Genomic DNA, 23,639 nt, shown 5'->3' on the forward strand with positions numbered 1-23,639 from the left:
TTCAGCTGTTGCAGAAGGAAATGAAATGTTTTGCTGGGAAATGGCCTGGGTTCCAAGGCATCACCAGAGCAGCTGGCCTTCTTTTCTCCCCCTGTGGATCTTAACCAAGTTCTTTCCTGGCACCTAAGTTGCTATTTCTCTGAGAAGCTCATGACCTTCCAGATGTCCTGGCTGGTGGTAACTACTTTCTTCAGCGGGTTTTGTTTGACTTCTCAGGAAATTTAATAATCCCATAGCACTGAACGGGGAGAGGGGGGAACACAAAATCTGATAAAGAGCCATACATTCATTGCGGTTTCGCTTGTACATTAATGGATTATTGACTGAAATAGGTCAGATCTGTCCGTAATTATGCTTTTTGCTGCGCTTGTGAAAACGGAACCTCTCGTGTGACTGTTAACCTACATGCTAACCTGGTAAACGATTTTTCCGAAAGGCATTCAAAGTCAATTTCTGTCCGGTGGAGGCTGAAAATCTTTCCTCACAGATTTTTATCAGGCAAAGTTGATTATTACAAGGATGTGTTAATAGGGTGTGTGGGGATCCTTTTTTCAGTTTATTGTTTGTGACCTACCTTTTGCATTTTTTTGGTTCCAGTAAATTGCACAGCAAAGGTGTGAGCCAATACATGTTTACTTGTGTGTAAATTCACAAAGAATCACAGTTTTAATCCAATTTTTAGCATCTAGGGTACCCCATCAGAAGCTAATGGATGTAATCCAGGAAAACTCTCCTCCCTGTAAGAATAACAAACATTAATAGGACTCCAAACGTTAAAATGCATTCATATGCACACCAGCCCTGAAAGGTATGCTGGTATTTATCGTGCCCATATTTCAGAGGGTATGTGATGGAAATCCGAGGACAAGAGATTAGTAATTTGCCTAAGGCCACTATAAACATTTCCAGAAATTGCTGCAGTTTGTGTGGTCAGAAATGGAAACTGGTCAAATCAACACGATGAGTATTCATTTGCTTCATTGCTGTTCTGCAAACGATATGTAATTAATGACAGGCTGTTTTGCCCTGTTTTGACATTTGTTTTACATTGAAATGAACGCAAGTTATGTAAATTATGTAACTTATTTCAATTAGTGGACTTAGTATAAGGTGGAAACCAAGAAACAATGCTGGTTGTGATTAATGGAGGTCAGAATGGAAATCACTTCCTTTCGACATCGCTCCCTCCAGATGACCTTTTGTTGAGCATTTGTCCTGATTTGCTTGCTCACACAGAGGTCTGGTCTTTAATAAGCATCTATTCTGATTTGTTATATATGACAATGAGCATTCATCCTGATTTGCTTGAGGGGTGTGTACATGTCTTCCCATCAATGATTCAGGACCAAGGTGATCAAGGGTCTGGAAACCAAGCCTTATGAGGAATGATTGAGGGAGCTGAGTATGTTTAGCCTGGAAGAGAAGAAACTGAGAGGGAGCTATGAAAGCCTCTGTGGCGATCACACAGGGTCCCCGGACGTTTAACGGTCTATTGATCCCTGTGCCACCACTGTGCTCACTTCCCCGCTGCCACCAACCCGTTACTCTCGGGTAAAACACTGAGTCCAGACAGTTGTTAAAAGTAAACCAAATAAACAAGTTTATTTTATAAGCATTAACAAGTTTATGGTTTCTCAGATAATATTCCTGTCAGTATCTTAACTTTAGTTTCTTTACCGGCCTATACCTTCCTAATACCTTCTGACTGATTATCTCAACTGTTTGACTGACTCCTCTTAACAAATTCTCTCACATCAGACTAGCCCAACCCACAGACTTATCCTCTCTGTCTCTTCTAACTCCAGACTGTCTTCTCAACCACCTAACTCCTAACTCCTCCCAAAACCTCTCTGTACTTAAACCTTATACACAGTTAACTCTGCCCGTTGGGTTCCCATTGGTTAGTCATTTTACAATCAGTTAACCCTTTCCCTATGAACCCAGTATGATGTCACACACCTAGGAGGGCAAATGCCACAGCCTTCTTCAAATATCTCAAGGGCTGTCACATGGAAGATGGATCAAGCTTGTGTTTTCCTGCTCTTCAGGTTGGGACAGTAGGACTTGAACCAATGGAAATTCCAGCTAAACTCCAGGAAAAAATTTCTGACAGTATGAGGTGTTCGACAGTGGACTCCTCCAGAAGATTGTAGACTCTCCTTTTTTTGGAGGTTTTTCAGCAGAGGCTCAATGGGCTGCTAGCAGGGATGCTTTACTTGAGATTCCTGCATTGCAGGGGGTTGGACTAGATGACCCTCAGGGTCCCTTCCAACCCTATAATTCTATTATTCATTAAACACACACTTTTCTGTGCATTTCCCCATCACTTTCCTAACTGCAAAAAGTTCATTTTTTATTTTAAAAAGTGGATTTGTTGCTCTAGGGAGGCAGAAAACTGTCATCCACCAAAATTCCCAGTACATGTTTGGATCTCTCCTGCAAAATAGTGACAGTCTGGGGCGGGGGGGGAGAGTCCTGTCTGTCTCACTCAGCCACTGCCTTTTCTGAGTTCTTGGGATAATCCATCTTTATTTTAGTGGAGAGTGTAATTGAACAGCATGTTCTAGATTTCATGCAGTACAGAGTGCTAAACTAAACTAAAAATATGGTACAGTATGTACCTCACCACCCATTCAAAATTGAAATTCTCTGCCAAGAACAACCAAATTCTGAATTTTGCAGACTGAGCTCTACTGATTCTTACTTTGGAAACTTTAATCCTAGCTTTGTATCCATAAGGACTAGAAACCTGCTCTCTCTCCTTTTAAAAAAAGAAGGCTTAGATTGTCAGGGAGGAAGCAAAGTTGAGCACAATGTCCCATATTCTGTGCTCTCGTACGGCCACGGTGGGCACAAAAAATGAGAGGGGAGAAGATTCATTTTTCAATTTTAAAAGTTGTGTTTGCCAATTGATAAGTGCCTGCCTTTGTCTAACTTTGAGAAACACCCACCCATTCTGTAAAAGAGAGAAGCCCCCAGTTTGCCACCTGCAAATCAGTTTTTAGGGCTCGTCTTTCCTGCGTTGCCAAAACCAGGGCATCAAAGCAATATGCTGACCTGCGGAACGGCGTTGGGGTAGCGGCGGGGAGCCTTGTAAGAAATAAGTCAAGGATTTTATGGGAACATCGCTAACACTTTTTAGATCTATTGACCACATAAATCTGAGAGGCATAAAACGCCAAGTCATTATAGAGCAGTGAATCATCTCTCTCTCTCTTGGGGAGCAGATGTTCTTGGAGGATTCTGCCCAGTCTGGCTCACGCAGTGACCTGATGGAGCATTATGAAGCTTTGGCTGGCTCGAAAGGAAACTCTTTTTTTTTTTGAAGGATCAGCAAAGGTATATGTGTGCAAATGTACAATCAGAAGCCCAGTTTCTGTTCTTCTTGATCTTCAAGTTTGATCTGGGCAAACAAACTCGTCTGTAGAAGCCCAGTGCATCGTTTTGGAGGCAAACAGTAAAAGGAACTAGCCATATTTATCATACGTGCGAACAGCTGCCTAAATGGGCAATCCTATGGCAACAGTTGTTGGCAGTTTAGGATGCTGTTGGCTCTCCAACCCTGGCTTAGTCGAATATATGCCAGGGTAATTTGTACAGCTGGGGCTCAGCTGGCTGAACAATCCAGCCATGGGCTTAGGCAGAGCAGCCAACCCACTACTGAATGGGTTTGGATCTGGTGTAGCTTTATGCCAGCTTAATTTACAGAGGCATGCTTTTTACCAACTTCTTGTGCATAGAATTGCGTCCATGAATTGCATCATGGCTCTTCATGTGGTCAAAAGAGCACCATTCATATGTGCAGGTAACTCAGGTTTTGCAGGAGTATTTTTTTTTAAAAAAAAAAAGAGGAAGAAAACTCCTAAGGAGAAGACCCTTCCCCAAATCTCAGTAAGGACTGACCCCCATGCTCTGTGGGTACAGAAGGACACGGTGTGGTTTAAAGGAAACTCTTGTTTGTTAAACAAGCAGCTGCATAACTCATTGTACCATATACTGCAAAGAGCACATAGCCAAAAACCCGGTTTTGAAACAACACATTTGAGCCAGGAACTGGCAAGTGGACTCAGCCCAGGTCATGCAAAGCAAGCAAGTTTATGCTAGTTTGCTTGTTTTGCACAATCTGCAGCACAATCCGAACTGTGTTAATTTATAATCTACCCAACAGTGTTCAATTTTGTTTACTTCCGAGTAAGTGCCCATAGCAATACAGCTTTGTTCCTCCTTTGGTCTAGGTGTAAGATGTTGCACAGAGAAATGAAAGAGTCCTGTTGCTGTAACCTTCATTTCTGCATTACTGTTTAACTAGGCATTGCCCAACAAGCAGTGCTTTTTTTTACATGGGTGGCGCTGTGGGTTAAACCACTGTGCCGCTTGAACTTGCCGATCGAAAGGTCGGCAGTTCGAATTCCTTCGACAGGGTGAGCTCCCATTGTTTGGTCCCAGCTCCTGCCAACCTAGCAGTTCGAAAGCACACAGTGCAAGTAGATAAATAGGTACCGCTCTGGTGGGAAGGTAAATGGCATTTCCGTGCGCTGCTCTGGTTTCGCCTTAGTCATGCTGGCCTCATGACCCGGAAAAACTGTCTGTGGAAGTGGACAAACGCCAGCTCCTTCGGCATGTGAAGCGAGATGAGCGCCGCAACCCCAGTCATTCACAATTGGACTTAATTGTCAGGGGTCCCTTTACCTTTACCTTTTACTCAAGGGTATGCAGTACTGGCACCTCTTTTTGTTGTTGTTTAAAAGTGTGACACTTACTGTAACAACTTCATGGTGAGTACCGGCCCCTGTTTTTCTAGAAAGAAAAAAAGAAGCACTTCCGATAAGGGTTTGGAAGCTGAAGGTGGAATTCAACTACCATGTCCCATCAGAGCAAGGATCTGCATCCAGGGTATGAGAGTGGGAGAATGTTTCATTGCAGAAGGGGAAATACTTGCAGTGATGGAACAAGAGACTTAATTAGGGTTGCTATACGTCCGGAACTTCCCGGACATAGCCAGTATTTGGCCCTCTTAAGCCAAATAGGGGAATTTCCCAGGGGGAAATTGCTGGAATGTCCGGGACAATGTAGATTTTGATGAATTTCATTAAAAATAGTTCAAAAACTAATATTTTCTTTGAGATTTTGCACACACAAAAAAGCCCAGCAACTTTTGTGTCCGGATTTTCACTTTTTGAAATATGGCAACCCCTTGCTTTGGTTAGATTCCACCCTTGTTGTCTGGGTTTTGTTTTTGCTCTAAATTAAAGCTGATACTTTCCATTATACTTACACAATGTGATCCCCAAAGTCGCATGAGATATAAACTGCCCTGGGGAAAATCCAAAGATGTATAAGTGATGCCAACGCAATCCTACTGGTTCAGGTGAAGCTGGAACAAGCAGAATATTTTATTTCTAACCGGTGCCCTGACAGATGGGAGGTTTTTGGCAAGCTTCCTTTGTGCTCGCTAGGGTACTTTGCCGTTCAGGTGGCAAATGAATTCAGCAACACAGGCAAGCGCTCCCTGGCTGTCCCAGGTGCTAGACACGACGTCACACTGGCAGAATGTCTTGGCTCAGGAACAAGCAAAGAAGAAGAAGAAGAAGAGAAGGAGGAGGAATGTTCCTGTCTGGGGAAGAGATTTCTAGCGGTTTCTGCAACTTACACTTTTGGGGCGGCGAAGAAGAGATTGGTGGCTCTGTAGGAACAGATGCTTCTTGCTGACCTTTGGATATCAGACACTTGGCACAATGTCAAGCACTTGGGTTGTACAGGAAAAATGATGGCCCGGATCCAGTCCTAGTCCTAGTTGCCAGCTGGCAACTCCAGATAAGGACAGGCACACTCAGCCTTGCCGTGACGGCTGAACTTTGAAGAGTGAGTTTCAGTTCTGCACGCGTGCTGGTAACTTGGAATGCAATCCAAATTTCTGCATTCTGGATGCCGAAGTTTTAAGATATGAGAAATTAGGAACCACATAGAGGTAGAAGGAAGTCATTAAATAAATCAGGGAGTAAAACCAGAGATTAGGCATAGATAAGAAAGTAAGAGTAGCAAGGAGAAATCTTTAAGGTGAAGATAAACAGACTTCTTACTGGAAATATATGTTTATAATGATGGTCCATATTTCTTAAAAAACTGATAAGATTTTTCTTTTAACTTTCTATTTTTCCTATTTTTCTCCTCTTTTCTACTTTTCCTTTTCTTCTTTTCTATTTTCTTTTTGTGTAATTTTTTTCTTTCATAACAGAACAATGTGTTTTATTATGTGCCATTTTTAATGTCTAAATAAAGATTTTTTTTTTTTAAAAAAAGGAATGCAATCCTGAGCATATTTTACTCAGAAGCAAATCGCATGGAGGTTGAGGGAGGCTGCTTTCTAGTAAGTATGTTTAGAATCTGAGGAAGAGGAAGCAGAAGTGTATAAAAAATTTGCTTTTCTCTCTCTCTCTCCAGTGTTGTGTAGTGGTTAAGAGCGGTAGTCTCGTAATCTGGTGAACCGGGTTCGAGTCTCCACTCCTCCACATGCAGCTGCTGGGTGACCTTGGGCTAGTCATACTTCTTTGAAGTCTCTCAGCCCCACTCACCTCACAGAGTGTTTGTTGTGGGGGGAGGAAGGGAAAGGAGAATGGTAGCCGCGTTGAGACTCCTTAAAGGGAGTGAGAGGCGGGATATCAAATCCAAACTACTACTACTACTCCTCCTCCTCTTCTTCTTCTTCTTCTTCTTCTTCTTCTTCTTCTTTCTTCTCCCCCCCCCCTCTCTCTCTCACACACACACACACAACACTAAAACTAGGGAGCATCCAGCAGAGCTGAATGCTGGAAGATTGAGGGCAGAGAAAAGAAAGTGCTTTTTCACACAGCATTTTGTAAAGTGGTGCAATTCTTTCCCACAAAAGATCACAGAATCACAGAGTTGGAAGGGACCCCGAGGGTCATCTAGTCCAACCCCCTGCAATGCAAGAATAATGATGATGGCTACCAACTTCAATGGCTTTGAAAGCGGATTAGATACATTTGTGGAAGATAAGGCGACCAGTGCCTACTTGCCATGAGGGCTATTGTAGTGTTTGCCCGTTCGTTTGAAAATGTCTGTACAGGGGAGAGAGAAAGGGTTAAAATGTAGACCAATAGGAAAGTGGGAGGCGGAGCTTACCTGTTTATAAAAGGGCTTAGCCCGAGGTTTGAGTGTGGTTAGTTGGTTGGGAAAGGCAGTTGGAAAAGCAATTGGCAGGCAGTTGCAAATAGAGAGACAGTTACTGCAGTGGGTTTGAGTGTGAGGGGAGGTAGAAGAGATAGAGACAGGATACAATAAGACTAAGAAGGTAAAGAGTAACAACGTTTGGAACATAGCTGTCAACATTTCCCCCCTTTTTAAGGGAAGGGAAATTCCCTTATTCTGAATAGGATTCCTCGCAAGAAAAGGGAAAAGTTGACAGCTATGGTTTGGAATGCGGTTAAAGTTTGTTTGTGTCTGCAATAAACTACACTCTTCTTTGTTAACTTGAGAACCTGACTGAGATTAAAGTGATTTACCAGGAAGGACCTGGTTGGTAGCAGTGGATTAGTGGTGTATGGGTCAATAGTCCGTGAGACAACCAGGGGCCCCGTACGAATGTCACAAAATGTTCTGCCACCACTCTTTGAGGCATTATGTTTCCAAATTACCGGTTGCTGGGAATCCCAGGAGATGAGATTGCCGTTGGCTTCAGGTCCTGCCTGTAGGCTTCCCATGGGTATTTGGTTGGCCACAACAACAACAGGGTGTTGAATCAAATGGCCTGGTCCAGCAGGTTCTTCTTATGTTCTTAATGTTAATTGCAGCCTTTGGTCCCAACCCTACACTCGGCTCTCACCTGTAGCTCCTAGACGCTGTCAGCATGTGGCAGTGGCTGCACCCGGGAAGCAGCTTTGACTGGCTGGCTAAACCAGGTGTCAGGGGCTGGACTGAGGAGGAATTGTGGGAGCCACCCCCTCCTTTTTCTGAACCTTCCCAAGGGCAGGAGGACAGTATTGATTTAGAACAGTGGTTTGCAGAGGGGCATAGTCTAGAGGGCAAAAGCTGGGAAATACTGGGTGAGAACAGCTAGAAGAGGAGAGGGACAGCTGGCAGATTCAGTGTCCTTGGACAGCATTCCTGACCCCCTTCGCCTAAGACTAGATCAGGCACATCCAACAGGTAGATCACGATCTAGTAGTAGATTGAGGAGTGTTCCTGGTAGATCTCTGGTCTTTCAGGGATCTCTTCCCCTCCCCCCCCCAAAAAAAAAAGAAAAAAGAAAAAGAAAGCTCAACAACTACTCTTTCATTAAAAAAAAAATCAACCACTCTGGCTTCCTAAGAAAAGCTGAACAACTTTGCCTTTCCCAAAAAAGCTCAGCAGCTTTTGGTTCCTAGCCAAAAAGTTGACAATCAGATTAATGTCCACTATTTGATTGTGGATTCAGGACCCTAAACTGTGTTTTATATAATCGACTTTTGATTATGTTCTGTGTATATCACAATGTTCATTCAGTTTCATTCATTCATATATTCCATTTCCTTCATTCATTTGCTTCCTAAAAAAACAACACTACTGAACAACTTTGACTTCCCAGAAAAAGTCCAAAAACTCTGATCCATCCGACAATGGGTAGATCACTGCTAGTTTTTTTACACTGTGAGTAGATGCAGCCTCATGGGAGTTGGACGTCCCTGGACTAGATGGAATTTGAGAGTGATAGAACAGAAAGTGCAGTAACAACAAGATCAGATTACCCAACGTAGGAGTGACGTAGATTAATTGGGGACGCAGGGGATGAACATGTACTGGGAGCAATGCCATTTCTAGAGAGATATGCATTCCTTTATCTGTGGCTGTGATTATTAAAGAAACTAACTGGTAAGGGACGCGGGTGGCACTGTGGTCTAAACCACGCAGCCTAGGGCTTGCTGATCAGAAGGTCAGTGGTTCAAATCCCTGCAATGGGGTGAGCTCCTGTTGTTCAGTCCCAGCTCCTGCCAACCTAGCAGTTCGAAAGCACGTCAAAGTGCAAGTAGAAGGTAAACGGCATTTCTGTGTGCTGCTCTGGTTCGCCATAAGCGGCTTAGTCATGCTGGCCACATGGCCCGGAAGCTATCTGCTGACAAACACCAGCTCCCTCGGCCTATAGAGCAAGATGAGCGCTGCAACCCCAGAGCCGTCCGCAACTGGGCCTAATGGTCAGGGGTACCTTTACCTTTAACTGGTAAGAATGTTCCTTTCTTTTGATCTGCTTATTTACTGCCACCAAAGGAGGGATCCTATTCCCTGAAGCCTGACACCAGGTGTGGGTAGCCGATGGGTCTCAAACCCTCGGTGAGTTAGGGACTCTTCCTCTGAATGCAAGACAGGCTCCGGCGGATTGAAGGGACAAGACCAAGAACATGATTGTTCATTTAAAAAAGGGAAGATATGCAACTGAATGAGGCCAACCATGCTTGTTGACCTCTGGGCTTCACAGAATGCTGGGGGCAACTGAGGCTGCATCTCACTACTGTGGTGTTAGAAGGTTACCCCGTTCTCCAATGTTTCCTTGCGGCCGTTCCATTGCTACATTTTGAACCCGCAGATACATATCAGCATCTGATTATAACTCTTGTTTTATCTCTTTGTCTCTTAAAGGGGCTCATTTCAAAGATGGCTCCATGTCGGAGATTTAAAGTCTCTGAGAGTCTTTTCTGGGCGGACATTTCTCTCTCTCTCTCTCTCTCTCTCCCCCCTCTGCCAGCCCATTTTATGGGATTTGTAATAAAATACTCTAAATGGCTTACTTAACGGGTCAACCTTTTTTTTCTTCCCTGGTATAATATCGAAACTGCAATTCCCAGCACATTTCAATACACCAAGAGGGAATAGTAGAAATTTACAGCTAATGAAATATTGAGGAGGGCGATTACCTAATCTGCTCCTGGGGACTTCGCAGCCAGGCACACGATAGTTGAGTGCTGTGCTGTTACTGGAGTTTTTGGGGTATAAAAACTTGCAACCTTTTGTTGCAGTGTGGAGCCCTCCTCCCTAGTTTTATGTTTCCGTCACAGCAGTCAGCAATCTGTGAACCCTGGAAACATTTAGGGCCCCACCAGACACTCCGTGTGTGTGTGTGTGTGTGTGTGTGTTCTGCAACAACTGAATATTGTAGCAGCTCAGCTTGGTAGAGCATGAGATTCTTAATCTCCTTGTCATGGGTTCGAGCCCCACATAGGGCAAAAGATTCATACATTGATAACAATAATAATTTTATTATTTATAGCCCGCCCATCTGTCTGGGTTTCACCAGCCACTCTGGGAGGCTTCTGGCTGATATAAAAACATAATAAAACGTCAAACATTCAGGGGGGTTGGACTAGATGACCCTCGTGTCCCCTTCCAGCTCTAGAGTTCTATGATTCTATGAATTGATGCAATAATAGTTCTTAAGTGGTGGGTTTATACTGGATCATCCTGCTTCATTAGTCATTCCGTGATGCTTCCCAGTGCTGCTGTATTATTGCCAGTGATTTTCCAAGAAAAAGAGATGTCGGAACTCACCATGAACGCCTCCCATGTTTTCTTATAATGGCAATAGCGCCCACCTGAGAGGTGCTGGAACTGAGTTTTGGTGAATTCCGGCTAAAAAAAAGCCCCGATTATTGCCATCTGGAGGGGATCTTTTGCCCTATGGCGCAACAAAAGCTGGTGAATGGGAAATGCACCCGGAAGACCGAAAGCGGTATCGGGGAGTTAATGATCTAACATGGAGCTCTCCCTGCCTCTGTTCCTCCCCCCCCCCTGCTCTTGTTAAGTTTTTGGATGGTGTGAGAACAGCCTTCAATGTCCTGAGAACGTTGGGAGGAGGTGAAGACGCCCCCACAGCTGCCTTAATCAGCTGTGGAGGATAATGCTTGCTACCTTCTTTGATGCCGGACTTTGTTTTGAGAAAGTGAGGCATTAGGAGTGGGTGGCTATTGGATGATCTGCACGTAGCCAGTCGGAAGCCACACAGGCTTGTGCATGGACTGATCAGCTGCAGGGGCATGCAAACGGAGGCTAGCTGGGGGAGTCACTTCACTGCTTCTTGAGGGCTTCCAAGATTGAAGTGCTTGCTTGGTATGTACGCATTGCCTGCTGTTTGGGAACAAAACCTGTAATCTTCTCACCCATTTGTGTATTTTGTATTTCTTCTGAATCTCATTTAAAAGAACCACCTTGCCTTTGGCAAGACAGCCGGACAACCTCCCCACCCTGCCTCGAACATTTGTGGGATGAAGATTCAGGACAGATGAAGGAATGTTCTTCTTTGAATGTACGTTTCCGAGCACAATTCAAAGTGTTGGTGCTGACCTTTAAAGCCCTAAACGGCCTCGGTCCAGTATACCTGAAGGAGCGTCTCCACCCCCATTGTTCTGCCCGGACATTGAGGTCCAGCTCCAAGGGCCTTCTGGCGCTTCCCTCACTGCGAGAAGCCATGTTACAGGGAATCAGGCAGAGGGCCTTCTTGGTAGTGGTGCCCTCCCTGTGGAACGCCCTGCCACCAGATGTCAAAGAGAAGAACAACTACCAGACTTTTAGAAGACACCTGAAGGCAGCCCTGTTTAGGGAAGCTTTAAATGTTTAACAGACTACTGCATTTTAATACTTTGCTGGAAGCCACCCAGAGTGGCTGGGGAAACCCAGCCAGACGGGCGGGGTATAAATAATAAATTTTTATTATTATTCTTTAATCAGTTTGTACTTAAACCATGGAGCTCACTCCTAGAGGAGACAGCAATGGTCAACAACCTAGATGGCTTTAGAATAGGGATGTCCAAATCCCAAGAGACTGTGATCTGCTCCCACTATGAAAAAACTGCCAGTGATCTACCCATTGGATTGACCAAAGTTGTTGAGGTTTTTTTGGGGGGGAGGGGAGATCAATCAGGATCACGCGATCGACCAAGATTGATCAGGGTTGCCCCTCAATTGACCAGTAGATCACAATCAACCTGTTGGACATGCCTGCTTTGGAAGATGATGGAACCAATTCATAGAGGACAAGGCTCCCAATGACTACTACCCATGAGGGCTGCCTGCACAGCGGGAGACAGTAATGGTTCTGAAGACCAGCTGCTATAAGCCACAGGATAGTGCCCTTGTGCTTTCAGGCTTCCCATCTGGTTGGCCACTGTGGGAACAAGGTGCTGGACTAGATGGGCCACTGGCCTGATCTTCTTATGCTCTGATGATGTGCTCACAATGTGCATGTTCAGCATTGAGGAGAAACCACTGCTCTGCCCAGTCAGGATCCCTGATTGTCCAGGATCCCCACACAGGTGGGGGAGCGCTCTGTGCATGTCTGTGTCCCTGTCTGCATATTGGACCCTTCTCAGTTGCACGCCTGTCCATGTTTCCTGTTGTGAACATTACTAGAGGGACCCAGGGCCAATTATCAGCAGCATCCACAATGTGCAGGCAATACAGGAACCGACTATTGCATGAGCTTATGCAGGGGATTCCCAAACCTGATGCCTTCCAGATGTTCTGGTGGCTGCACAGCTCTGCCGGCTAGCAGTAATGGGAGTTGCGGTTCAAAACATCTTGAGGGCAGCAGGTTGGAGAAGAGTGATTCAAGGAGAGGGATGACGTCACCGCAGGAACTGGGGAGAAAGACAGCAATGCGCTCTTAATTACATCTTGTCATCTAGGCTTGATGGTTCCTTCCTGTTCTTCCCTCTGAAAGTCTTAGTCTAACTTATTTTTCTTTTTTAAAAAAACTTTCTAATGATAGAGACCATCCATGACCTATCTAGTTCGTGATGCGCAACCTGCAATTTCCTGGTTTTAATTTTCTTCTCCTTGCTTCTGCGGAGGCCAGTTGCTATAACCAGTGGCACAATTATATTTAACGGGTCCTTCCCCACCTCCTTCTTGACCAGGAAACACATTCTTTGCAAACTGCTGCCCCCTCACCTTCAACCATCTTTCCAGGACCGTGTGCCATTGTTGTGTGAAAGTTAGACTCCAGTATGCTGGTGAAGTCTTTGTCCATGGAATTTTCTTGGCAGGGATACTGGAGTGGCTTGCCAGTTCCTGCTCCAGGTGGATCACGTTTGGTCAAAACTCTCCACTATGACCTGTCCATCTTGGGTGCCCTGTTCGGCATAGTTCATAGCTTCTCTGAGTTATTCAAGCCCCTTCGCCATGGCAAGGCAGTGATCCATGATGACCAGAGCACGCCAGGCACTCCTGTCTTCCACTGCCTCCCGCAGTTTGGTCAAACTCATGCTGGTAGCTTCGATAACACTGTCCAACCATCTCGTCCTCTGTCGTCCCCATCTCCTTGTGCCCGCAATCTTTCCCAACATCAGGGTCTTTTCCAGGGAGTCTTCTCTTCTCATGAGGTAGCCAAAGTCTTGGAGCCTCAGCTTCAGGATCTGTCCTTCCAGTGAGCACTCAGGGCTGATTTCCTTAAGAATGGATCGGTTTGATCTTCTTGCAGTCCATGGGACTCTCAAGAGTCTCCTCCAGCACCATAATTCAAAAGCATCAATTTTTCAGTGATCAGCCTTCTTTATGGTCCAGCTCTCTCTTCCATACATCACTACTAGGAAAACCATAGCTTTAACTATACTGACCTTTGTTGGCAAGGTGATGTCTCTGCTTTTTAAGATGCTGTCTAGGTTTGTCATTGCTTTTCTCCCAAGAAGCAGGCGTCTTTTAATTTTGTGACTGCTGTCATCATCTGCAGTGATCATGGAGCCCAAGAAAGTAAAATCTCTCACTGCCTCCATTTCTTCCCCTTCTATTTGCCAGGAGGTGATGGGACCGTGATCTTAGTTTTTTTTGATGTTGAGCTTCAGACCACTCTTGGAAACAGTATGTACCAGGAGGACCTTTGGGGGTGCCCTGGCCAAGCTCTTCTCATCTTACGTTCTTAGAAGATGATACATTGGCTGAAATCTAAGAGCATCAAAGTATCTGGGAAGCCAAAATATTATTGGCATTGACACATCGTTTGAGCTCCTGCTGGCTGGCTGCTTGCCAATCAGCTGGTTTGCCCAATCTCTCTGCTACTGTTGGTTTGAGGCAGCCCTTTGTGGCAAGTTACGCCGTTGGAGAGATTCCCTGATGTGCCTGATGTGTCGCAGGAGCATTACTGCCATCAGAGCTGAGCTGGCTTGGATTTATTGATCTTTCAGTCAAGGACTCAGCAAGCCTCTGCTCCAGTGCCGCAGCCAGTCAAATAATTTCCCACTTGCTTAGACCTCTGGATTATTTTTTGTATCTTTTCGTTCCAAACTTTTCCATGCTACAGCAAGAGTTTTGAAATGTTGCTGGGCATTTCTACACACACACACACACACACACACACACACACACACACACACACACATATATTATTGATACAAAATAGAGTAAGCTCCTGTTGCTCCATCCCAGCTCCTGCCAACCTAGCACTTCGAAAGCACACCAGTGCAAGTAGATAAAGAGGTATTGCTGTGGTGGGAAGGCAAGTGTCATTTCTGTGCACTCTGGCACTTGTCACCGTGTCCTGGTGCACCAGAAGCAGTTTAGTAATGCTGGCCACATGACCCAGAAAGCTGTCTGTGGACAAACGCTGGCTCCCTTGGCCTGAAAAGCGAGATGAGCACCACAACCGCATAGTCGCCTCTGACTGGACTTAACCGTCCAGGGGTCCTTTGTCTTATTATTGCATCACAAATTTCAAAAGCAGTTCCGAGTTACAACAGATCAGCAGCCATCTTGCATTGTTATAAGGTAAAGGTAAAGGGACCCCTGACCATTAGGTCCAGTCGTGGCCGACTCTGGGGTTGCGGCGCTCATCTCGCTTTACTGGCCAAGGGAGCCGGCATACAGCTTCCGGGTCATGTGGCCAGCATGACTAAGCCGCTTCTGGCAAACCAGAGCAGCGCACGGAAACACCGTTTACCTTCCCGCTGGAGCAGTACCTATTTATCTCCTTGCACTTTGACGTACTTTTGAACTGCTAGGTTGGCAGGAGCAGGGACCGAGTAACGGGAGCTCACCCCGTCCCAGGGATTCAAACCGCCGACCTTCTGATCGGCAAGTCCTAGGCTCTGTGGTTTAACCCACAGCACCACCCACGTCCCTATTGTTATAAGAGGCACAGCCTTTTTGCACTCCAGTATCCTGCCATTGTCAGAAGCCTTGTTGTACGGAATGCTGCATCTAGCATTGAAAATAGATTCTATTTCCGGGCATTGGCCTAGCAAAGCGGGCCTTCAATTAGGGACCTTCACACAGGTGGAAAAAAGCAAAAAGAGGTTTTCCAGTGCAGTGAGCACTTCAATTTCATGGGCTGCTTTCACAAGGGAAAGTTATAAGCCAGAGCTGTCGAGTAATATTGCCCAGGGCTCATATCAGTCTCCCCAGAGATCCCTGAACTGCCCTTTGTTAGCTCTTCCAAATCTAACAAATATTATTCAACCAACTTCAGTGCTGGAGACTTAGTAGCCTACGGCATTTGCCAACATGAAACTATTCACTCCTTTCCCCAATTTCCCCTCTAAATTAGGCTGAAAATGATGGTAAATAAACAAACAGTAGGATGGACAGTTCCACTTCAGACTGCAGGTGGGAGAATCATGTTTGTGAATGCTCCTCTGATTTGAAAAAACAATCCCAAAAAACAGATGAACAGTAGCTCTTAGCAAGTAGAAGAGGAGGGAGCAAGTTCAGCTCTGTTTTTCCCACTGATGTGCTACCTTTATGCCTGTAGGGAGTTTTGGGGGTTTATTTTAAAAAACAATAACCCAGGGAGAATTCAAAAATGGCATTCTGTCGCCTGTATCAGAAGTGGAGCAATCCACTTTCTCATCTCAACCTGATTGGGTGTGTATTCTTTGAATTTATATATTGCTTAATGCTGTAGTTTCTAAGCTGTGTACAATAGGGCATGCTTCACAAAATCAGTTAAGATTAACCATAGTATCGGGGGGGGGGGGACTCACTTAAAGTTTGTAATAGGGCATCTCTTACAGAGGATGTGCAAAGACATATGGGGAGCATGCAGGATCAGACCCATGGCCCATCTACTTCAGCCTCCTTTCCTCACAGTGGCCAACCAGATGCCTTTGGGAAACCAGAAGCAGGACTCGAACACAGAATCACTCTCCCCTTCTGCGGTTTCCAGCATTGCTGTCTCCAACTGTGCAGAGCCATCCTGTCTAGTAGCCATTGTTATCTTTATCCTACATACGTAATTTTTTCCAATCCTCTTTTTAAGTCTTCCAAGTTGGTGGCCTCCTGCAGAAGCGAGTTCCATAGTTGAATCTTTTGCTGCCTGCACAAGCTTTGAGTTTGGCAGAAGTCTTCAGCGGACGAATGAGCTCCATGATATTCCATACAGATATTGCACGCTCAAAGCCCATAAAAGCCCATTATCTCACCTCTGTTCTGTTGCATCTTCCGACTTTCATTTCTTATGTTCTGAATTTTTGTTTGTCTTCCGTCTCTTCTGAGGAGATCAGCAGGGGGTTAATGTGATTCTTCTACAGAGTTGGGCTTCCTTAATTAAAACAATAACAACAGCCCCAAAGATGAACTGGTTGTCTTTTCCTTGCTTGTGTGACTGTACTTATTATTTTCTAGCTCCTGCTGTTATCTCCAGCAATCAGATCCAAGAAGATGATCTGATGCTGTATTTGCATCCGGACAATACTTTAGGGAGACTGTTTTTCTTTTGTCAGGACGAGGGGAGGGGAGGTTCTCTAGGCTGATTCATACTTGCATCTCGAGCGCTGCAACATCACGGTTCTTTTTGCTCATTTAGCGGTTCGGTTGGACTTCTAGCACATGCAAGAAAGGTGACATTGTGCCTCCTTGCCCACCCACAATGCATTGGGGAGGGGGATAATAATTGGGTGCTGTTCAGTCCTAGTCCTGATTGTTAGTTTCTGTTTGCCACTGTGGAGTCACAAGACTCTTTTTTGCATTCCAGAGACATTCCAGACTGTTGGAAGTCTCATGGAAGACGGAGGTGACGTTACTGGTTTCTTGTTCCTTTGTTGTTCAGTTGCTCTCTGCTTTCACAGAGAGAGGATGTTTCTTTTCTGTCTGCGTAGCTAGAAATAAAACTCTTAGCGATGTAGCTCATAAATCTCATCACTACTGCTGCTTTGAAACTCTGCTGAATGGGAACGTGCTTGGACCCTTATCAGAGGCTCAGGTTGTTAATTATCACCGGAGGAGAGAACGAAGGCTCGATCGGAGGAGTCGCTCGGTTGAATGCAGATTCTGACACTGATTAGATCCACATGATTTCCAGCAATTGGCATTCGGAGGCGCACATTGCCTGAGAACAGCATGGGTAGAAGAACGTCATTGTGGCTAGATGCCTTAGGTGCCAACCTGGGGCCCTGGGTGCCTGAGCACCCACAAAATTCCCCATGAAGGGGCCAGGCACCCACAAATTTTGATGCCATGAAGGGGCCAGGCACCCACAAATTTTGATGCATGCTGCATGGCAGCCACAGTCTTGAGCACTCACAGTCGTGGGGCCAAGATGGCACTCTTGCTAAATGCAGATAGCATGGCCAGAGTGGACCACAGATTTCCCAGCCCTGGTCTAGGGAAATTGGTCCCTCAGTCCTCAATATCTAAGTGAATTATGTACAGTGGTACTTTGGGTTACAAACACTTTGGGTTACAGACTCTGCTAACCCAGAAGTAGTACCTCGGGTTCAGAACTTTACCTCAGGATGAGAACAGAAATTGCACGGTGGCGGCGTGGCGGCAGTGGGAGGCCCCATTAGCTAAAGTGGTACCTCAGGTTAAGAACTGTTTCCAGTTAAGAACGGACCTCTGGAATGAATTAAGTTCGTAACCAGAGGTACCACTGTATATATAGAGAGAGATAGAGAGAGAATATTTCAATTGATCAAAATAAAATGGAAATAAAAAGTGAATAACCAATAAAATATAATGAAGTAAAAAAGTATATTATATCACTATATATGCAAAATTCCATATGTGCTTGTCTAGTATATAGGTTTATAAAACATTATTATTATTGAAATACATATATGATTATTTATAACCTACTATATTTTTTATGAATGCATTCCAAGTATCGCTTAACTTGTCTGTGCAAAGTCTACATCTATAAGCAATCTGTTCATAAACTTCAAGTGTTGTCATAACCTCAATCCATTGATTGAAGAGGACCACAGATTTATCTTTCTAGTGCATCAATATAGTCTTTTGACCATAGTAAAGGCATGAAGGATCCATTTATGTTATCCATTTGTCAGATTCCATATTGTATGTATGTAATTCAAAAGAATATTTTCCTCTGAAATGTTTAACCTTTCTGCACAGTTGTTTTAACAGAATCCAATACTTACTCCCAAAACTTAGTAAGCGAAGGACATTGTAAAAACATGTATTTAAAAGAACTTTCAAAGAAGCATTATCCTCATTATATCTCCAACCATATGCTGTCTTAGACAGTCCTTTTCTATATAAACATAATGGAATCCAGTAAATTCTAAATATTATTTTCTGTTGTAGAGGTCATAATTTAAGATCCATAGATGCCTTTGTTACAGAAGCTTAAACACTTTTCCACTGTCTAGTTGACAAAGGAACCTCCAATTCTTTGTTCCACTCATTTCTTAAAATCTGCGTATTGAATTGATTCGCTGATACCAAATATCTATAACAAGCAATCATAGGTTTTTTAGTTTCAAAATATTTAACCAATTGTTCCAATGTCTCTGATATCTCCGAAGCTGTAAAAACTGCCAGTCCAAACAAAGTAAATGTTACAACTGCAGCCTGGGCTGCATTCGAGAGATGCTATTTATCTCTTAAGGCAATGTACAGTCAGTCGTACCTCGGAAGTCGAACAGAATCCTTTCCAGAAGTCCATTCTACTTCCAAAATTTTCAGAAACCAAGGCACGGCTTCCGATTGGCTGCAGGAAGCTCCAAAGAACGTCCGCAAACTGGAACACTCACTTCATGGTTTGTGGCGTTCGGGAACCAAAACCATAGCTGTCAACTTACAGATTTGAAAATAAGGGACCAGCAGCCTCGAAAATAAAGGATCAGCAGCCAAAATAAAGGATTTGAGTCAACCAGCTGAAATACGAAGTTAAAAGGGACCAAATAATTTGGGAGAGCAGCGCCAGTTTTTAGCCCTTCGTTTCCAGAGGTTGCTGCTCAAGACACCAGCTGATGAAACACAGCAATTAAATAACTACAAGCAGCAACAATTTTTCGCGCAAAACGAAGTCCAAGCTATGAAGATGCTGCTGCAGTTCTGTATCTTTTCTTTCATGCTCCATCTGTAGCTCTCTGTTCCATCAGACGGGGCGGGAAGAAGAGAGGGGGGAAAAAATAGTGCCCAAAGTAAACCTGCAGATCAGACTGTCTATGCTAATCTACCACTACAAATCTATGGGAGAAGCGCTTGTGGTTCTTCCTCCGCTTTCCTATTCTATGGTTAGCCCTTGGAACACTTGCCCACGTCTCCTCCTCCCCTGCCTCCTCCTCCTCTCTCTGAACTCCTTTCTCTATGGTTGCCCTCACTCTCCTCTCAAGGCTCCTCAGTCCCAGCGGGGAGGGGCTTCCGGGGGCCGAGGCTGGTGAGAGGAGGGTGGAGGGGGGGCAGGCTGGGGGCAGGCCTCCCTCCTCCCTGACCGGCAGGGAGGGAGAGGAGCTGCTTCCTTTGAAACCCGGGAATTTTTTTTTTTTAAATAATATTTATTAAATTTTATTTGACAATAAATATATATAAAAACATATCAATTTCAGATATCATCATTTCATAAACATCCTTGGACTTCCTCACGCCTCTTGTTCCTACTCTCTAGACTCATAAGTTTTACCAGCAAATTATTAACTTAAGCCCGGGAAATTTAAGTGACAACATCAATAAGGGATAGCAGCGGGACACGGCACTTGGATAAGGGAGTTTCCTGCCAAATAAGGGACGGTTGACAGCTATGACCAAAACAGAAGGCATTTGGGACCCAAGGTATGACTGTACATGTAAGATTCATCTGCCTCACCTATCAGTTGGTTCAAAGTCAGTATACCTGCTTCCATCCAGTTTTTCCATAGTACCATCTTTTTCTTTTCTTTTCTTTAAAAAATTGAGTTTCCCCACAAAGTCAATTTAGCAACTAAGTGAACTTGACTTTTGTGAAGATGCATCCCGACTGTCCTGTATTGGTCCATCCTTTCTCTCATCGTCTTCCACCATTGGATTGTTCTTGAGGCTGCTTTCCAAATTGGAAGGCAGTCAAAGTAGCAATTAACATGTCATAGGGTTTCATTTTTCCCCGAGGAAAATTCCTTTCTCACATATTGTTCTTGGCTGGAGACGTTCAGAACACTTTTCTCCTTTGCACATTACTGCCCTTTCCTTTGGGATCAGGTGCTTTCTCCAGTATATTTCTCCATTAAATTGCACACATATGACCCAAATACATGTCCTGTACATTAGTAACTCCTATTGATGGCAGTGGGTCTAATTTCTGAGCAGGCATGTATAAGATCGTACTGTGGTTCATGAAGCAGAAATTAAAATAAGGCAGCCACGCTAAGCAGGCTTACTACAGGGTAAGTTATTCTCGGGATGCCTCTCTACAATTCCACTGGAGAATATAAGGCTTCTCTAGAGTAATTACACTAACAGCTCCGATTAGCCAAATTGGTGGCACGAGTTGAGCTGGTGGAACGCCAGCCTTTAATCTCACGTGGGGGTTTTTTTGCACAAGGAAAAGCAGATGTTCTTCGACAAAATGATAAAATAATGGTTTCTCTGGGACTCGACAGTACAAATCTCCCTTAAGTTGTGCAGAAAGCTACAGCTGATCCATTCATATCTGCCGAAAACACTGGGTCTCCAAGGCCCCCAGAATGAAAAGGAGCTTTATAAATACAGCCTTACTATTGCTTAGCCAAATTCTTGTACAAATGTCAGAGCTAGTTTGGACCTGATACATTGCAAAACATCTTCCTGGTGTGCCAAGCATTGCAGGAAAAGAGACAGGTGCCACTGAATCTGGTATAGTTCAGCTGCAAAGTTAGACCTTTGGGGCAACATTCTGGACATGCATGTCTACTCTGAAGGAAGTCCTATTGAGTTTGAAAGGACTTACTTCCAGGCATTTGGGAGGCTGATCAGAACCTCCCTTTTAAAGAAATTTATTGATGGGTAGCTCTGTTAGCCTTTTGCAGCAAAGAGCAACAACAGCAGAACCTTGTGGCATTTTAAAGACGAGCAAATTTATTGTGCCGTAAGCTTTTGGCAGTTCGGTTTATCAGCATTGGTGTTATGCTGAGTTACAGGTGTGCATGTTTTTTTTTGGGGGGGGGGGGTGGTGGCGGGAGAAGGGGGGTTGTAAACTGCAAGGTCAGAGGGAAATGGAATGCAGAGAAATGCAGGCAAAGATAATTACCGTATTTTTCCGTGTATAAGACGATGCTTTTTTGCTTTTCTAAAGGCAAAAATGGGGTGCTGTCTTATACACGGCTAGTGACTGCAGGAGGGGAGGTGCGATTAATGGCAGCAGCAAGCAGGAGATTGGCAGCGGCGATTGGGCGGGTTATTGGTGGCTGTGGCAAGGTAGATAGGCGATTGGTGGCTGCAACAAGTGGGCGGGTCGGCTGTTGGTGGCAGCGAGCAGGCAGACAATTGGCAGCTGCGGCAAGGTGTGCGATCGGCAGTGCCCATGGCAAGCGATTGGCAGTGGTGGGCAGGCAGGTGAGGAATTGGCAGAAGTGACCTTCCCCACCCCAAAGCTAAACAACTTAATTTCTTAATTTTGGGTTAAAAAAAAATAGGGGTCATCTTATACATGGGGGTGTCTTATGCATGGAAAATACGGTACATAATTAACAGTTGACTGTGAGGGGAGAGACTCCATCGGGCAAGGCCTCCTTCCGCCTGCCTTGCCCCACCCTCTGCTTCTCAATGTGTATTGTATTGTTTTATGTACTGTGGCTTGCCGTTGTTTTATCGATTATAGTTTAGATATTATTGTAACTGTTGAATGGATTTCTGTTTAACTTTTATATGTTGATATTATTATTTTATACTATTCTAATGATTGTTGAATGTTACTTTTTTGATGGAGGCTGCCTATTTTAAAGTTATGTTTTATTATCACATTTTTGTATTGCATTAGATTGTTGTAAGATGTACAGTTTTTGTTTCTTCAGCTTGTAAACCGCCTTGAGTATTGTAAGATCGAAAGGCGGTATACAAATTAAAAATGATGAAAATGATGAATGATAATAAAACATCTGATGGTAACACTGATGCCCTGGCAGGGGTAAACTGATTGACATATGTAAAGTGATAAAAACCAGTTGCCTCAGCCCAGCCCACAATTATTTCATTGGATCCCTTGCTGTATAGTAACATGCAGGTTGTCTCACATTCACAGACTCTCTTTGAGGTTCCTCAGCTCCAGAAAGGCCACTCTGAGGTCATTTACTGAGTGCCCTAGGGGGCTGAAATGGCCTCTCTTTGGCTTTGGAATAGTGCTATTTCTTCCTAAGGAATTTTTTTAATGACCACTTTTACTACAGCTGACTGTTTTCATGCTTTGTGCTGTTGTTTTATCTCGCCGTTTGTCTCTGGTTTTATTATTCTGCTTTATTATTTTTCATTTTGTCTTGTTTTGTTGCAAGCACTTCATAGCCACTGCCCCCTCAATTGTTTTAACGCCCACACAATAATAATTGCACTTAATACATTCTTTCTCCCACACTGGTGCACTTTTAGTGTGTGTCCTTGTCTACACATACCAAACAAATGCACACATATAAACAGAATATATGTCGGGGCTTTATAACTCAGAGTTATCATGGCATATGATGGGTTGAGATATAAAGTTGTACCAGGGAGATTTAGTAGCTAGGTGAGAGACCAAGAAAGTTCAGAATCAGAGAATTATTACAGAAGAGTAATAATCGAAGTTAAAGCGATCTATTCCAAGGTGAGAACAGAAAGCTAGAACTAGATGAGCCTTTGGTTGGATCCAACAGGGTTTTCCTCATGTTCTTATTTAAAACATTCCCCACCCCATTCAGATATCACTTAGCAGATCCTAACCTATTCCTCTTGCCCCAGTTTTTACATCTTACACTCCCCATGTAGCGTTATCTGACTGCATCCTCCAGAGTGGTTTAACAGTGGATCAGGTGCAAATCAGTAGATAACAGCCTTTGGACTGTTGTGTAAGCAATTGTGAAGTTGGTTGTTTTAGGTCAAGGTATAAAAAGGTAAAGGTAAAAGACCCCTGGATGGTTGAATCCAGTCATCTCGCTTTCAGACCGAGGGAGGTGGTGTTTGTCCATGGACAGCTTTCTGATTTTTTTAAAATAAATTTTTATTGGATTTTCACATTTTATAAAGACATCACAAACACACAAAAAGACAAAGACAAAACACGTATAATTTCATATCCTTACTTTCTTAACCCCACTCCCTGACTTCCCCCTACCCCCCTTCATACATCCCAATTCTAGTAGTTAGCTCAGCAAGTTCTTGTCCCTCATCCTTAACATATTATTATTATTTTAAAGCTTAGCTCTTTTTACTTGGCCAAATTTTACTTATCCAATTTTCTTATAGATATTAAATCCTTTTCTAAGGTCGACCCAGATTCCCTTCCA

General features: G+C 44.1%; 2 protein-coding genes and 1 long non-coding RNA gene across 6 annotated transcripts in view; 2 read left to right on the forward strand and 1 right to left on the reverse strand.

Annotated features, from left to right (window-relative positions):
* TMEM71 (transmembrane protein 71) overlaps positions 1-23,262 on the forward strand; it is a 198,132-nt gene extending 174,870 nt beyond the window's left edge. Inside the window, exon 9 of the transcript XR_014159589.1 lies at positions 23,247-23,262. The gene's annotated coding sequence lies outside the window, so the exon portion shown is untranslated. The remainder of the gene's footprint in view (positions 1-23,246) is intronic.
* The window catches only part of KCNQ3 (potassium voltage-gated channel subfamily Q member 3), a 157,738-nt gene that overhangs the window by 78,971 nt on the left and 55,128 nt on the right, over positions 1-23,639 (forward strand). The gene's annotated exons all lie outside the window — the stretch shown is intronic.
* Positions 672-7,604, reverse strand: LOC309349163. Of its 3 annotated transcripts, none has more exons than XR_014159784.1 (3): positions 7,144-7,604; positions 5,276-5,374; positions 672-737 (listed from the first exon to the last, which is right to left on the reverse strand). It is a non-coding gene; the product is annotated as an uncharacterized lncRNA (long non-coding RNA). The 3 variants fall into 3 exon arrangements; XR_014159785.1 differs by lacking the exon at positions 672-737 and adding an exon at positions 1,203-1,413; XR_014159786.1 differs by lacking the exon at positions 672-737 and adding an exon at positions 1,203-1,428.

The sequence above is a fragment of the Podarcis erhardii genome (assembly GCF_964252035.2).
Source record: "Podarcis erhardii genome assembly, chromosome: 8".
Lineage (NCBI taxonomy): Eukaryota > Metazoa > Chordata > Lepidosauria > Squamata > Lacertidae > Podarcis > Podarcis erhardii.